The 14,340-nt window shown below is 44.7% G+C and overlaps 1 long non-coding RNA gene across 1 annotated transcript; it reads left to right on the forward strand.

Moving 5' to 3' along the window:
* The first annotated feature begins 418 nt into the window (after window positions 1-418).
* On the forward strand, window positions 419-14,070 carry LOC142569051 (uncharacterized). Its single transcript, XR_012825626.1, has 4 exons — window positions 419-840; window positions 1,834-1,938; window positions 5,059-5,203; window positions 13,961-14,070. It is a non-coding gene; the product is annotated as an uncharacterized LOC142569051 (long non-coding RNA).
* Window positions 14,071-14,340: the final 270 nt, after the last annotated feature.

Below are 14,340 nucleotides of genomic sequence, written 5' to 3' on the forward strand. Positions count from 1 at the left end.
TTTTTGTCTACTTTTATTTTATTTATTTTTTTTTTGTATTAATAATTTTACATATCCTTAAATTGGTCTCTGTCAATTTTTAATCAAATATTTATCAGGAACTACAGAATTTTCGACTACAGGACGTCACACTACAGAGAACAGAACGACAGTCACGACGTCCCAAAATACGACAGACTGAAAATTTCCTGTTGTGTTTTTCAAGTGGGTGAGACGTCTATACGGCGTATACGCAGATTGCTGTCCTCTCTATTAAAAGCAACGTTGCTGAAACACGTCGTACAAGACGCTGTACGACTCGCATAACATCGATATACAACGCCGTCACCATCCATGAGATCACCGAAAGCGCGGTCGCTTTCGGTGGCCGCCTACAGATGGCACCACAGGTAGCGCCGGTAAAGTTACAGGTGATATTATTTTGCCGTCTTCAGTTTGTCGCTACATGTGAGTGCTTGCTGTGTATTGACGCCGTCCGATGTAGTTGTTTAATCGTGTGTACGCTGTGCCGAGAAAAATTGTGGTGCATCTTGTATGCATTGAGAATCACAAAACCCCTGGGACCGCGTAATGTAGCCCGCAGTATCCTTCGTGTGGTGCGCCGATGCCGAAGATATGACCCTTCGCGCTTCCTTTGTTCCGGGCTCATGAAAAGGATCTCATCCTCTGGCACTGTCGCATCGTATCGCACTGTACGGAAGAATTTGGTGAAAGTTGTGCTCTTACGTCCTGTAGTTGATCCGCAATTCAACAGTGTGTGCGCCGGAAGGACCGTTGGTGCAGTCGATTCCGCGGCACCTGTGACACTAAAAGGAGCGTTTTCCGAGTACGCCGAGAAAGGTAAGTCCGGCGCTTTCGCGCATTCTTCCTGTCTATGGTTCGTGAAGTGTGCGTTGTTGTACGTATCGCAAGATCCGTACAACAACCGAATCCGGATTTGTAAAGCAGCAAGAATTATAAATGTGCTTTTCAAATGGTTGTTCTTCATGTCGCAGTGCACATTTAGCAAAAAGTTCCATGGAAATTGCCCTAAAACGTATTCATGTTACCAACAGCTCTATCTGTGGTTTATTTACTTTCACCTATGAAGCACGCTAGCGCGGGTGGTTCTTTGATCTAAATGGGCACAAAAATTCAAGGAAAGAAAGTTACTGTTTGTGTACATAATTTTTCATTGAGAAATGGTATAGGCATTTCTAGAAGTAGTACGTCGATGTGTCGGTCTTCACAGCTAACAGCTGCGCGAGATAGCACCCGATTCCTTCGTTGACGCATGGCCAGATTTTTAGCTTGTATGGAAATTCTTCTGTTTATAGAGTGTCGTCAGATGACGTGTATTAGTGTCCTGTGTGTTTTCGTGTACTTGTAAAGGGTTCCGATCTTGCAGAGAAGCCGAAATTACATAAGCAATGCTTCTTTTTAATGGAAAAATCTTTCTCTTTTCTGTATTGTCTCTCCAGAAATAGAGGTGGTCTGTTGTAATTTTGAGCGCATCGTCCTTTGGGAGCAGTGCTTTGTTGCGCCGCATAAACAAATTAGGTTTTGGAACGCTTTTCATGTCCTACGGAATTTTTTGATAGTACAATTCACATTTCACGTTATACAGCTGTACGTTTGTGTGAACCTTTTCATAGTAGATTCATGTTTGCTACAGTTCGATTTACGTGTTATTTAACCGCCTGTGATGTTACAATCAGATATTTGCACAACCAGTTGCAGCTTCATGTAACTGGTTGTATGAGACTTTTATCAAAATATGACGTGATCTTTTTATATCACAAGTTTACAGTTTCAGCAGGGATTACAATAAATTGAGCATTTATTATTGTTTAGGGATGGCAAGATTTTGTGAACCAGAGGCACCTCCACATATGCACCTGCGGCACTTCTGCAGCCTCAACAGCACGGAAAAGTACCTGATGTGCATGCTGTGACAAGGTGTGTGCAAAGCAGTTGCTGCCACTTACACGAGCTGCAGATTTTGTTAGTATCATCCATGTTTGGAAACTCTCCTGAATTTTTCGTGGGTTTACAAATGTGGGCTCATTTTACAATTTTATGAATGTCACTTTAGAAAGACAACGAAGTTGTGTTGGTTAAGATGTTTTAAAGCTGTTGAGAGATTGACGGCATGACATTGTTAAAATGCATGTAAAAAATTAATTGCAATGGTACTTGTACTGCTTTATTATTAGCAATGCAATATCTCTAACGAGAACATCAGAGGGGCACTTGCTTTTGGGAAGTTTGGTCAGATAAATTCCTGAAGCAGCGTAAAGCTCTGTAATCTAAAAAAAACAATGTTGTCAGTTACTGGTTTCAAGCTCGCTGCTGCTTTTTGTGCTGCACGACAAGTTAAATAATGGTTGATAATGTGTGTGTGACGTAATAGTTCTGCGCAAACACACGAGGTGGAGAGAAGTAATTAATAAAGGGAAAATCAGACGTCCACCCGCTCGCACCATTTGCTACAAATGAAACCCGTATGTGTTCCTCAAAAGGAAAGCCGCACAGTTGAAGAAAAATTCGTCCTGGTCCGGGACTCGAACCCGGGACTACCGCCTTTCCGAGGCAGCCACTCTACCATCTGAGATAACCAGGTGGCTAGCAGATGCCAGGGCGAAGTCGAATTAGTTGACAACACGAAGCAAAGGCAAGGGTTTGACGTAATATTTTTTTCCCCTTTATTAATTACTTCTCTACACCTTGCGCGTTTCCGCAGAACTATTACGTCAGACCCTTGCCTTTGCTTCATGTTGTCGACAAATTCGACTTCGCCCGGCCATCTGCTAGCCGCCTGGTTATCTTAGATTGTAAAGCGACTGTCCCGGAAAGGCGGTGGTCCCGGGTTTGACTCCCAGACCTGGACGATTTCTTTTTTTCATATGTGAGGCTTTCCTTTCGAGGAATCCGTACGGGTTTCTTTTGTAGCAATTGCTACGAGCGGGTAGATGTGTGATTTTCCCTTTATTAATAATGTGTGTGTGTATGCAACAATGGGGGTGCTGAGAGCAAGCTTTAAAATAATGTGTGCTATGTCCCCAACAAAGAATTTAGTGTCTGCAGCATTTTTACAAAATATTATGTTCACAGGTTGGCAGGTATGACATAATGTACAACAATAATGTACAACACTTTTGCTGTAGATACATTTTCATAACGTCCATTTTCTGTCTACTTGAATCGTATATTTAGAATTTGGCCCACCTGCAGTTTGATCAAGTTACATAGGTAGCCCCCTCTGAGTTAAATATAATTAGGGGCTATTGTAGATATGCATGATATACCTACTCACTGTATTGTGACAGATATTTTTAGGGACTGTGTTGTGAGGCATGCATATCCTTTTACCTGTATGTCTTGCTGCAGGTTGCCCGACAAAAGCATAAATGCTTCGCCCACCTTTATTATTATGCTTTCATGTAGAGTTCTAACATCTGTGCCCACATAGACTCCATGTTCTTAATTACATTTTTCTAAGTATTCACTGTTGTGCATTACATTATTGTGTTACATTAGTGTGCATTACATGTTTTTCTTCGTTCTATTTTGGAGGGGGGTATTCATTTCTATAATAGTACAGAGAATAGAACTTCAAAACAAAAAGCCACGAAAGGTGGCTTAAAAGTGTATGAAGCTTGGAATTCTACATTCCTGCCCCTAAAGCGCTACCAGTAGTAAAACATTCCTAATTGTCTTTTTTATAAGCTAGCTGCCAGATACGTAGTCCCATTATGAGAGTATGTTATTTTTTCTTCTTTGGTCTGACTTGTTTTGTTGAATGTTCTCCTTGTTAGTTCAGAATTTGTAAGCCTCCAGGTTTCTACGGGGCAGAAACCTGGAGGCTTACGAAAAGGGTTCTACTCAAATTGAGGACGACGCAACGAGCTATGGAGAGAAGAATGATAGGTGTAACATTAAGGGATAAGAAAAGAGCAGATTGGGTGAGGGAACAAACGCGAGTTAATGACATCTTAGTTGAAATCAAGAAAAAGAAATGGGCATGGGCAGGACATGTAATGAGGAGGGAAGATAACCGATGGTCATTAAGGGTTACGGACTGGATTCCAAGGGAAGGGAAGCGTAGCAGGGGGCGGCAGAAAGTTAGGTGGGCGGATGAGCTTAAAAAGTTTGCAGGGACGGCATGGTGACAATTAGTACATGACCGGTCTTGTTGGAGTAGTATGGTAGAGGCCTTTGCCCTGCAGTGGGCGTAACCAGGCTGATGATGATGTTTTCTTGCCACCTCATGCAATACTCCAACTGGAGCCTATGAGCTATGTGTATAATAAATAAGTAAATTCCTAAAGCATGCAAAAAACCATGCAGCATAGCATTTAAATGTTGCCAGTTTATAATGCTTCTCGAGTGCAGCGCATCATGGAGCTTAAGGCTGATCTCTTCAGATGTAAAAAAAATTGCAGGTTATGAAAATGTGGTCCTACAAACTGCTGGTTACGCATGTCAGTCAGCCTGCTGCAGTGGTCACAAGTGAGAATGTAACCAAAAAGCTGGGCGTGCTCGGCCATTTTGCATACGACACAGGATAAAGCTTCACCTCTGCTGTTGCTTCTCTAATAATAATGGCCTCCGAGTATACATGCCGAGTTATGCTTCTGGGGACACTTATTAGTTAACCTTATCAGGTAATACCATTAGACTTATGGGTGCTATAATGTTGCAGTGCCTGCAGGATGGCCAGCATTACAATACACATTAAAATTATTGTACAAGTCATGCAATGGTGTCGGGATTGGCCCACCAAGTGACAACCTTTAATTACACTATACCTGGGATCAGCCCAGCTCACTCAGTCAGTGAGACATCCATGCATAAGGGGAGGAGTATGGCAAATAGAGGGCGTTCGATTAATCTTTCTCACATAGATAGCTCATACATATAATCTTTCTTAAATTGGATGCTTTGTTGCTCAAAGTGAAGTTACTTATGGGCATAATGTCAGCATTTCGATCCTATTTATGCTTAACGAAAGTTGCTTTGTTTAGTGTCACTTTTTATATTGTTTCGCTTGTGATTCTAAGCTCACTTGTTTTATAGCTGCTATAGGTATGGCTGGACCTGGAGAAGAAGTGTAAGCAGACCATGCTATGTTGCTGATCTGCGCTGATCTCCACATCCAAGTTGGTCCCGCGACAGTTGGGCACCATTGTGCCTTGCTTCCTTGACAAGGTGATATAATATGGTGAGCTTGTACTTCAATATCGGTATTGAAAATTATGTTAAGGAAAAAAGACAAGGATTGGTCTTTATGATAGATACACTCATGTTCTTTCTTTAAGGTGTTCTTTTGGCACTGTTCTGCATGGACATATTTTTAGAGAATTATAACTCCTTTATTGCAAAGTGCCATGGCGCTAGCTTATGCGTTAAACTAGCACTCTTTCACCAAAAAAAGCCTTATTTAGCACACAATTCACAAGGAAAGAAAGGAGGCAACCTGACAGACTGCTACTAACAGTTCAGTATTATTGCTCGCACAGTGATATTGTGCAAAAGGTGAAAGGGGGAGAATAGATCTGAATACATGCTGTTCGCACGGAAACGAAAAGGACGCATCACATGGTGAACGTGACACTTGTTTTACAATGATAAGAAGCAGTCTCACTGTCTAGTAATTCTCTGCATGGGGAGCTAGTGCTAGGTTCCTCGTCATACATATAAGAACCCCGCAGGGGCGTCTGCGTAAGCAGGCGTTTGGTGTGTTGCGACACCACGTACCCGAGCACACGAGGGTTGGACCCTCCCGCGTGTAGCCGTGCGCGGCTTAGCCGTGTCTGGGGAAAAGGGGATCCTGGGGGTTGAGCCGATGCTGGGTGTTTGGACCTTTAAGGCCCCCCGGCGGAGGCAACACACCTCTTCGGCCTCGGCTTCACATAGACGGCACCCCCGGACTGACCCACCCGGGGGAAATCGGCAGTCGCCTTTTCCTGTCCTCCTCTCCAATCTTCGTCTTTCTCTCTCGCCTTTCTCATCTTTCCTGTCTTCTCTTCACTTCTGCTAACTTCCTAGTCTCCCGGCGGCAAGGGTTAACCTTGTGTAGCTAGCCAGCCTTGGTTATGCTGTATTTGGTTATAGCAGTGATGTACGACTGGCGTTGGCAGGGTTTCCCTACCAGGAACTCCTGTCACGTCCCCCTGTTGGGCTCCATGGTGGGTGGTCGGCATCGCGGCCGAAAACCCTACTGTACTCATGGAAAACGCTTTTCCTAAACTCCCTGATCGCCCTCACAAACGAGGGCGCACCGAAGATCTCTTTCAGTTTTTCGGACGACAAGTCCAGAACTTTCCTAGATATCATGTGATCCACTCAGAAAACCCAGACAAACTAGTGCGTAACATTTCACCGTTCCTTGTTTCGAAGTCTTTAACTGAAGTATTTGGAACAGGATATAAGGCGTCGAGAATGACAAGTGGTGATCTTCTCTTGGAGCTCCACGATAAGAAGCAGTTCGAGAAACTGCCGAAACTTGTCTCATTTGGCGAGACCCAAATAACAGTAACTCCGCACCGTACCATGAACACCACCCGCGGCGTTGTCTCGGACGAGGACATGCTAGAGCTCACTGAAGCTGAACTCTTGGAGGGCTTCAGTGAACAGCATGTCATAAATGTTAAGCGAATTAAGATCAGGCGAGACGGTAAAGAGATCAATACGAAACACCTGATACTCACTTTCGGTTCAAGTGTCCTCCCCGAGTCCGTCGAGGCCGGTTATATCAAACTTCGTGTTAGGCCATACGTGCCCAATCCTCTCAGATGCTTTAAGTGCCAAAGGTTCGGCCACAGTTCACAGAACTGTCGAGGCCGGCTGACATGTGCCAAGTGCAGTGACAAAGAACATTCCTCCGAAACGTGCCAGAACACTCCACATTGTGTCAACTGTGAGGGCGAGCATGCCGCATACTCGCGGTCCTGCCCGTCCTGGAAAAGAGAAAAAGAGATTGTCACAATCAAAGTCAAAGAAAATATATCTTTCAAAGAGGCACGTAGGCGGGTGTCATACCTGTCTAAGAGCAGCTTTGCCGATGTGGCGCGTAAGGGGGCAGCGTCACAACGGCCTCCGGCGGCTGTCCGACCCACAGGCAGTGAGTCGGCAGTTACGCCATCTGCCCCCGCGGCGGTTGCAGCTAGCGCTGCTCCGTCAACCGAGGAGAAGGGACCATCCACCCCGAAGGTGGGTGCAGCCGAGGCTGCCCCAACCTCCGAGGCCCCTTCCAGCGCTGGCAACGGCCAGCGCAGCCAAATCCCTCAGGGAGCCCCATCGACCTCCGGGCTGGTGGGCGCAGGGGTCTTGCCCTCCAAGGCGGGACTCCCTCTAAAAACCTCTCGCTCGCAAGAGCGCTTGTCCGGCGCCTCACACGAGGCAATGGACACTACACCTGTCCCCAAGGCGCACCAAACGCCTAAGGAGCGTCGAGAATCGCTCGAACGCTTCAGAAAGAACAAAACACCTATTACAGGGCCTCGAAAGGGCTCTGTAATATAAGGCATCCACTCCGTTTCCGTAAACACAGCACCAATTTACCTTAAACATGGATACACAAATAATTCAATGGAACATCAGAGGTCTCCTTAGAAACCTTGATGATTTGCAAGAACTCATCCACAAACATAATCCAAAAGTGCTGTGTTTACAGGAAACACACTTAAAATCTAAACACACAAACTTTCTCCGTACTTATGTTACGTTTCGCAAAGATCGCGATGATGCCGTCGCATCATCGGGTGGTGTTGGGATTCTTACTCATAGAAGTATTGCGTGTCAACCTTTACAGCTACAAACGCCCCTTGAAGCAGTGGCGGTGCGAGTTGTTCTGCTAAACAAACTCATCACTATTTGCTCACTTTATATACCCCCACATTACAAATTAACTAAACATGAATTTCAGTCCTTTATAGATGAATTGCCAGAACCCTATGTTGTTCTTGGCGATTTCAATGCGCACAGCTCCCTGTGGGGCGACTCTCGTATAGATGCGCGAGGTCGCCTTATTGAACAGTTCCTTTTTTCTTCCGGAGCGTGCCTTCTCAACAAAAAAGAACCCACGTATTACTCTCTTGCAAACCGATCCTTTTCGTCAATAGATCTTAGTATAGTCTCCCCGTCTGTACTGCCTGAATTTGAATGGGAAGTTACCGACAACCCTTACGGTAGCGACCACTTCCCTATACTGCTAAGATCATATAAAGAAAACGAATATCCACCATACGCTCCTAAGTGGAAGATTGAGACAGCTGATTGGGAAAAATTTCGATCTCTAACTAGTATGTCATGGGCTGACCTGTCTTCGTTAGGAATTGACGCTGCAGTCGAGTTTTTTACAGCATTCATAATAGATGTCGCATTTAAATGCATATCAGAAGTAAAAGGCTTGGCCTGCAAACGGCGTGTCCCATGGTGGAACGACGATTGTAGGATCGCTCGTAAAAAACAGAACAGGGCGTGGGGGTTGCTACGCGCTTCTCCCACTGCAGAGAATCTAGTTAACTTTAAAAAAGTAAAATCCGAAGGCAGGCGAACCCGCCGACAGGCCAGACGAGAAAGTTGGCAAAAGTATCTATCGAGTATTAACTCGTTTAGGGATGAGGCCAAAGCCTGGAACAGAGTTAATAGGATTAGAGGTAGGCAAACATACTCAGTCCCCCTGGTAAACACACAGGGCGATACACTGCAAGACCAGGCCAACTCACTTGGGGAGCACTTTGAGAGTGTATCAAGCTCAAATCATTATTCGCAATCCTTCCTAAAATATAAACAAATAGAAGAATGCAAACCACTCATCAATAAATGCCGACAGAATGAACCGTACAATTGCCCTTTTAGTGCTGCCGAGTTGAAAGCTGCCTTGAGCGCATGCAAGAGTTCCGCACCAGGATCTGATAGAATCATGTATGAAATGCTCAAAAACTTACACAATGACACGCAACTTACACTACTCACACTTTTCAACACCATCTGGGATGCAGGGTACCTTCCAACCGCGTGGAAGGAAGCCACTGTAGTCCCTGTTTTGAAACAAGGCAAAGACCCTTCCTCAGTGGCAAGTTACCGCCCGATAGCCCTCACAAGTTGCATTTGTAAGGTGTTCGAAAAAATGATAAATCGGCGACTCATTCATTTCCTTGAACAGAGCAAAATGCTTGATCCTTATCAGTGCGGCTTCCGAGAAGGGCGCTCCACAACCGATCATCTCGTGCGTGTTGAAGGGAATATCCGGGACGCATTTATACATAAACAGTTCTTCCTATCGATATTTCTCGATATGGAAAAGGCGTATGACACAACTTGGCGTTACGGAATCTTAAGAGACCTGTCAGAAATGGGCATCCACGGTAATATGTTTAATATAATAAAAAGCTATCTGTCAAATCGTACCTTCCGGGTAAAAGTCGGCAATGCACTCTCACGTCCTTTTACGCAAGAAACGGGTGTACCCCAAGGAGGCGTGCTCAGCTGCACGCTATTTATCGTGAAGATGAACACGCTTCGTGCTTCACTACCACCCGCCATCTTTTACTCTGTCTACGTGGACGACATTCAAATAGCTTTCAAATCTTGTAACCTCACAGTCTGCGAGAGACAGGTACAGCATGGCCTGAACAAAGTGTCAATGTGGGCAGACAAGAATGGGTTTAAGATCAATCCTAACAAAAGCTCTTGTGTTCTTTTTACAAGAAAGAGAGGACTTATCCCAGATCCTTGCATAGAACTGCGTGGACAACAGATACCTGTAAACAAAGAACACAAATTTCTAGGTGTCATACTTGACTACAGACTCACCTTCGTCCCCCACATTAAACATCTCAAAGAAAAGTGTCTAAAAACAATGAACATAATCAAACTTCTATCCCAGACTACGTGGGGTAGTGACAGGACGTGCCTAATGAATCTCTATAAAAGCCTAATTCGATCACGACTAGACTATGGCGCCGTGATTTACCACTCTGCCGCCCCGAGCGCACTAAGGACGCTAGACCCAGTCCACCATCTAGGAATCCGACTGGCCACTGGCGCTTTCAGAACGAGTCCCATACAAAGTTTATATGTAGAATCAAATGAGTGGTCACTTCATCTGCAGAGAACATACATCAGCCATACATATTTTCTGAAAGTCCACTCAAACCCCCAACATCCCTGTTTTAGTACCATTAATGACATGACATGTGCTACACTCTTTCGCAATCGTCCGTCCGTAAGACAGCCTTTCTCGCTGCGTGTGAGGGAGCTTAGCGAAGAAATGCACGTTCCACTCCTCGAGCTTCGCCTAATGCATCCAGCCAAGCTGCTACCTCCTTGGGAGTGGCAGCTCATACAATGTGATATATCTTTCGTGGAAGTCACAAAGCATGCTCCAGAGATTGAAATCAAGATGCATTTCCGTGAACTCCAGCACAAATACTCCTGCACGGAGTTCTACACAGACGCATCAAAGTCACACGACGGGGTATCCTATGCAGCCGTCGGTCCATCCTTCTCGGAATCCGACGTACTGCACCCGGAAACTAGTATCTTTACGGCTGAGGCCTACGCTCTGCTCTCGGCCGTAAAGCATATAAACAAATCACAACTCCCGAAATCAGTTATATATACGGACTCCCTCAGTGTTGTGAAGGCCTTGATGTCTTTCTGTAATCACAAAAATCCAGTATTTATTGAACTCTACTCCGCACTGTGCAAAGCATATATATCTAACCAACATGTGATCATATGCTGGGTGCCTGGACATAGGGGCATCGAGGGAAACGTTCTAGCCGACCAGATGGCCACATCAATCTCATTGCATGCAGTTAATCCTACTGCTTCGGTCCCTGTCACAGACTTGAAGCCTTTCTTAAGAAGGAAACTACGAAGCCACTGGCAACGCATGTGGGACGAAGAAATAAATAATAAACTGCATGTAATAAAGCCACAATTAGGTTTCTGGCCTCTTGTAACAAAATGCCGCCGGACAGATGTGCTATTCTGCCGCCTAAGAATAGGACACACTTTTGGCACACATAACTTTTTACTCACGGGAAACGAGCCTCCAACCTGTGGTAGATGCGGGGAGAGGCTGACCGTCCTCCACGTCCTACTGGAGTGTCGGGAAGCCGAACCCGAAAGAAAAAAACATTTTCTCTTAGCATACAGGCACCACATCCCCCTTCATCCTGTTATGTTACTTGGTCCAGAACCACTCTTTGACACCAACGCCGTCTTAGGTTTTTTGAAAGATGTTGTGTTGCATGTTATTAGCCCCACACGTTCGTAGCGCTTCCTCTCTTCTGAGGATGTCGCTGCGATAATTATTTTGAATAAGCACATGCCTCTAGGCCCTTGTGGTTCAAGGGCTCTGGCGAGGCTGTAGTGCTGTAAGCAATTTAACGTCTCGCATATTTTAAACAAAAGCATCATTCTTTTACGATGGATTTTAATCTTCACAGTCTTCGTCATTAATCATCGCCATAATTTTATAGCACGTAGATTTTACGCACTTTACAGCGACTATTTTTAGGCCACTTTACAGCCAAGTCACATCTTCCATAATACATCGTTAACACTACCATTTGTCATGGCGCTCTTTGGCCATACCTGGCCCTTGCGCCATAAAACACTACACATCATCATCATCATCATACATATAAGAAAAGCATCAGATATCTCTCCAGCGCTTTTGTCTTTATATTTTGTCACGATCAAGCAGCTTTCAAACATAGGTGCATGTGCGCCGAGAGCAGTGCACTACCACTGCTAACTGACCCGCGCATCAAGTTTGCTTCGTCACGCTGCCAGTCATTTATACATTGGTCGGTTTATCCGATGTAGCCTCTGCTGTACGAAATGGTATGTGATAGACACTGCACCTGTGTACTGTACAAGCTTTGTTACATGATTTTTTTCAGAGATAGTGATGCAGGCCTTTTCATTATTTACATGCCTACACAACAAACCAAGCATTATCTGTGCTTAGAAAGAATTGTAGGAAAATCCAGCATGAGGCAACTGTTCTCGGCACGAAACAAACTTGATTCGTTGGTTTTCGTTCATTGGTGCGATCACACTAAGGCAGACAAGCTTGTAGGCTGTGCTTCTGCAATTTGTACAGCACACTGACAGCACTGATGTGGGCCTCATCTGTGGGCTGACTGATGGCACCTTCTACAGCGCAGACCACTTGTGTTGGGCGAGGCACCAATGTTGACGTTTGTTCCCTTGTGCAAAACAGCAGTCCTAGGTTTCGAGTAGTTGTAGGAAGACAAGGTAAACATAACTTCGATGGCTTGAGTGGGCTCATTTCTCTTGGGGCATCTAGCTTTTTTTCTTGCAACTGTGCAGAGGTGCTTCCCTAGAGTCGGCGTGAAAATGGCATGGAGTTGTGCATTCGGGAACTCCTGAACAATGATCTGCTGTAGTTAGGGCTTTGCGAAAATGCACTGTCTACCAATTGGTAGAAGGTGCATTATTCAGCCACTGATTTCCTGTTGGCATGCTTGCACTCATGCTGTCAGTAATTTCCTGGCTTGCCGAATTATCTTGAGGCCCCACGCTGATGATGCTACCGATGTCTTCATGTGCAGACTTTTCAGGATGAGGTTTTTTGCTTTGCAAATCTTGTTGAAAGGTAGGTGGTGCTTACAGGTAGCTATTCTAGATATTAGTGAAATGAATTGGCCCATCTTGCTTCGTCAAACATCGTCACGCCGACATCAGTTGCACAAACAAAAAACCTGGCCTACTCGCAGCGTCGTGCACGAAGAAACAAACAAATCAGCTGCTGGATTGTCTTAACATGGCATACTAAGCTGAGACCGGAACTGCTGTAGCTACAAACCAGGCAGAAACGATGATGATGAGCAGGGATTTGCAGTAGCACCACTTCGTGGGGCAGCAAGGTGGCTCCGTTCAAAACAAAAATGGCGTTCAGCAAGTAGAACCATGCAACGGTCAGAGTCGGTGCATGGTGCTCTCGATCAAGTTGGCTCAAGGAGTGTCCGAAAAATCAGACAAGAGGTTGCAAGGCGTCCGAACTTTCGGAAGTTGTTATACATTATGGTCCATGGGGAGAATGGTGGTGCCGTGAAGCAGACCGAGTAATCATGTTCGAATTTTCGGAGTCCGGAAAATCAGTTGGTGACTGTACCTATACCTATGTGTCTATGTATACCTAGGTGCAACAGTGTTTGCTATGATCTGTGCAAGAATTGCTGTTGCCCGTAGATGCCCAACATGTCAGGTGTCAAATTGTAAACTACCTTGCAAAAGTGATCTACGGAAAAATAACGCTTCTGCTATATTTCGCTTTTACAAGAAATTTTGCGGCTGCTGGCACCTACCTTAAAAGGCTTTATATGGTCTTCGCATGGCCAGGGCCTTCTACTTTTGTGAGTTTGCTTATCTCGAAATATACTCCGGTTTTTATAACTTCAAGTTGGCGGGATCCCTAGTCTCCTTTAACATGTACCCAATAGACCTAACATAGGGGTTTTGGCATTTCTCTGCCATCTAAATGCAGCCATTGTGGCCGGGATTCAATCCCATGCCCTCTGCCTGAGCAGCGCAATGTCAAAGCCAGTACACTACGGTATTTTGCTGGCAGAAGGGTTTAGTTTCTGAATAATTTATTATCTCAACCTGTCGGTGTTGTTTTTAAAGGTATTTCTTGTTTGTATTCTGTTGCTTCAATACTAGTAATTATTGTAAATCAAACGATGTGTCCATCTTTTTCCTATAACACTTGCTTCAATCGCCTGCTAATTATGACAGCTTATTCTCCCACAGTAATCCATGTTCCCTTGAAACATAGGCATTGCTTGAAACCACATATTTTTCAATAAGATTTATTCATTATCTCCTATGACCGGAATGCTGAACCTTTCTTATCTGTGGGAACATAGGCAAATTTGCCTATGTGCCAACCTGTTGCATGAGTCAAGATAAATTATTGGCTTTACTTTTTCAGGTGCCCTGCTCGCTCTCACCCAAGCAACCCACTCCAGCGGTCTTCTCTCGGCAGACTGGATGCATCGAAATACCGTTAGAAGGTCCAATAAACAGTGCTTGGGACATTTATGACATGCTTTTACTTAAGCCGGAGGACTTCAGGCTTAATGAAAGCTCAAGTGGGTGTACAGAAATACCTACGTAAAATATACTTGTCTTTTTCACTTACAAGTACATTCCAATACTTTGCCTGACATTTTTCACCCCAAAATTACGCTTTACTGTGGATTTGTCAACAAACCATTACAGCAAAAAGGACGAGTACAAGTGATCGAACATATACTAAACTTGCAAGAATTACATTTGCATACTTGTAGTAAATAGGAAAATGAGGTACAG

This window comes from Dermacentor variabilis, unplaced genomic scaffold, assembly GCF_050947875.1.
Source record: "Dermacentor variabilis isolate Ectoservices unplaced genomic scaffold, ASM5094787v1 scaffold_412, whole genome shotgun sequence".
In the NCBI taxonomy this organism is placed as follows: domain Eukaryota; kingdom Metazoa; phylum Arthropoda; class Arachnida; order Ixodida; family Ixodidae; genus Dermacentor; species Dermacentor variabilis.